This window comes from Felis catus, chromosome A3, assembly GCF_018350175.1.
Source record: "Felis catus isolate Fca126 chromosome A3, F.catus_Fca126_mat1.0, whole genome shotgun sequence".
In the NCBI taxonomy this organism is placed as follows: Eukaryota; Metazoa; Chordata; class Mammalia; order Carnivora; family Felidae; genus Felis; species Felis catus.
Genome location: NC_058370.1, coordinates 118650988 through 118653582, shown reverse-complemented (window position 1 = coordinate 118653582; position 2595 = coordinate 118650988). Strand labels below are relative to the sequence as shown.

The window sequence follows — 2595 nt, the reverse complement described above, 5'->3', positions numbered from 1 at the left end:
CAGGAATCACACTTAAAATCAAGACCCAGAAATGCCTTTTCATTACTTACGTCATAATCATCCCCTCACATAAATGCGTAAAACTTGTGTTGAAATAGCACTGACTCCCAAAGGAAACATTCCTGTTCTCTCTCGTTTCTATGGCACTGTGATCTTCGGTCTCAAGCAGTCTTTGAAAAAGGCGGTAATACTCAAATCTTCCACATCAAGATCACATCAAGTTCCACAAAAACGCCAGAGTCTCAGGAAGCAGCTGGGCTGTTGTTTCCCCCTTCTTTGGATGCCCCACAGAAAAACTGAAGCACACTGGATGGTGGCTTCTAAACCTTTGGATCCCCCAGGTGTCAGTTGCAGGTTGTAACATGCTCTACTCGCATCTTACTCTGTCACTGTTCATCTTTGCCAGCGGACCCTGAAAATTGAGATTTTCCTCTGTAATACTATAAAACTGTGATCTTGTATCTCACTCCAGCACACCACCAATACACAGAAAGAGAGATAGACATACAAACAGAATTGGGTGCCTTTGCGTTTACGTGGAAACTCCGGGCCATGTAAACCAGGGCTTTCTTTTTTACGTGTGAGGGTGTATAGTGTACTTTATTGATGGTATGTGACAGGTAGGGCTCCCTAAATGCCTCCCCTTCTTCAGGGGGTTTGGAATGGAAAGTGTGTTGAGGACAAGCGATTTTTCAGTATGTCGAGGGACCCCTGTAGGGCAAGGACACCCCAGCAGCTGAGGGCCTCTCTCTTGCTCACATGCCTCTCCCTGGGGCTGGTGTTCCCAGGGTTCTTATTCCTTGGAGTCCATGTGTCCATCGCCCTATTGCTAGAGACAGATTCATTTTCATCAAAGGAAATAAGCTTGACAAAATGGTCATTGAAGGCAATGTCAGCCCCAGCACCAAAAGTGGAAGAGTGGGAGGGACGCCTGGGTGGCTCAGTCAGTTAAGCATCCCACTTTGGCTCAGGTCTTGATCTCGCCGTCTGTGAGTTTGAGCCCGGCGTCGGGCTCTGTGCTGACAGCTCAGAGCCTGGAGCCTGCTTCAGAATTTGTGCCTCCCTCTCTCTCTCTGCCCCTCCTCCACTCATGCTCTGTCTCTGTCTCTCAAAAATAAATACACATTAAAAGTTTTTGAAAACCACATTAAATAAAGGTGGAAGAGTGGGTGTCACCGTTAAAGCTGCAGGAAACTGGTCCTTAGTGTAGCCCAGGATGCACTTGAGAGGGCCCTCTGATGCCTGCTTCACCATCTTTTTGATGTTGTCCTATTTGGCAGCTTTCTTCAAATGGTAGGTCAAGTCCATGACCAACACGTTGTGGGTGGGGGTACAGAAAGTCATGCCAGTGAATTTCCCGTTCAGCTGAGGGATGATCTTGCTCACAGTCTTGGCAATACCAGTAGAAGGAGGGATGATGTTCTGGCTGGCTTCTTAGCCATCATGACATAGCTTCTCAGAAAGGCCATCTATGGTTTTCTGGGTGGCTGTAGCGACATGTACTGTGGTCATGATTCCCTCCACGATGCCAAAGTTGTTACGGACGACCTTGGCCAGGGGCTCAAGCAGTTAGTGGTGCAAAAGGCGTTGCTGACTATCTTGAGAAAGTTGTCATACCTCTTTCTCTTGGTTCAAGTCCATCACAAATATGGGGGCATCAGCAGAAGAGGCAGAGATGATGACCCTTTTGGTTCCACCCTTCAAATGAGCCCCAGCCTTCTCCAGAGTAGTGAAGATACCAGTGGGTTCCACAAGAAATTCAGCACCAACCTCACTCCGTTGGATGTTAGTGAGATCTTACTCCAGGGAGACTGAGATAGGCTTTCCATCAATGACAAGTTTCTCATTCTCAGTCTGGACTGTGCCATTGAACTTTCCGTGGGTGGAATCATACTGGACCAAGTAGACCATGTAGTTGAGGTCAACGAAGCTGTTATTGGTAGAGACAATATTTACTTTGCCAGAGTTAATAGCAGCCTTGGTGACCAGACACCCAACAGAGTCAAAGTCATTTACTTGGGCCTTCACCATCATGTCTCAGGGACACAGCTGTTGTCAAACAGGGAGGGGCAGAGAGCCAAAAGGAGCCAGGACTTTCTTGAACAGAAGTTAAAGGAAATCTTGTAAAGCAAGGAGGCAGATGGTTGGTTGCTACTCTTAGGCACTACTGTCTTATTCTTGCTAATGAAACGCTGATTTTGTGAAGTATGGTCTGGCAACAGACTCAGGAATGAGGAAGGTGTCACCCAGCAGCATTGCCGGAGTCTCAGACAAAAAATATAAACACACCCAGTTAAAACTGAATTTCAGACAAACAAGGAATTTGCAGCCCTATTCGCCACCTCCTTCCGAGGACGAACTGTGATTGCTTAAGACGAACATGGTAATTCCTTCTCCCCTTGCTAGGGATTGGGTTGGAGGTGGGCATATAGCACACTTCTGACCGATTGCATCTGGGGGAGAAATCTTCTGGGGGCTTCTGGGAAACATTTTCCTCCCTGATTAAAAACAGGAGAGCTAGGGGCGCCTGGGTGGCTCAGTCAGTTAAGCGCTTGACTTCAGCTTCAGGTCATGATCTCACGCTCTGTGAGTTCA

The 2595-nt window shown here is 47.4% G+C and overlaps 1 pseudogene; it reads right to left on the bottom strand.

The window, feature by feature from the left end:
* Positions 1-595: 595 nt before the first annotated feature.
* On the bottom strand, positions 596-2304 carry LOC105260466 (annotated as a pseudogene).
* Between the last annotated feature and the right edge of the window lie 291 nt (positions 2305-2595).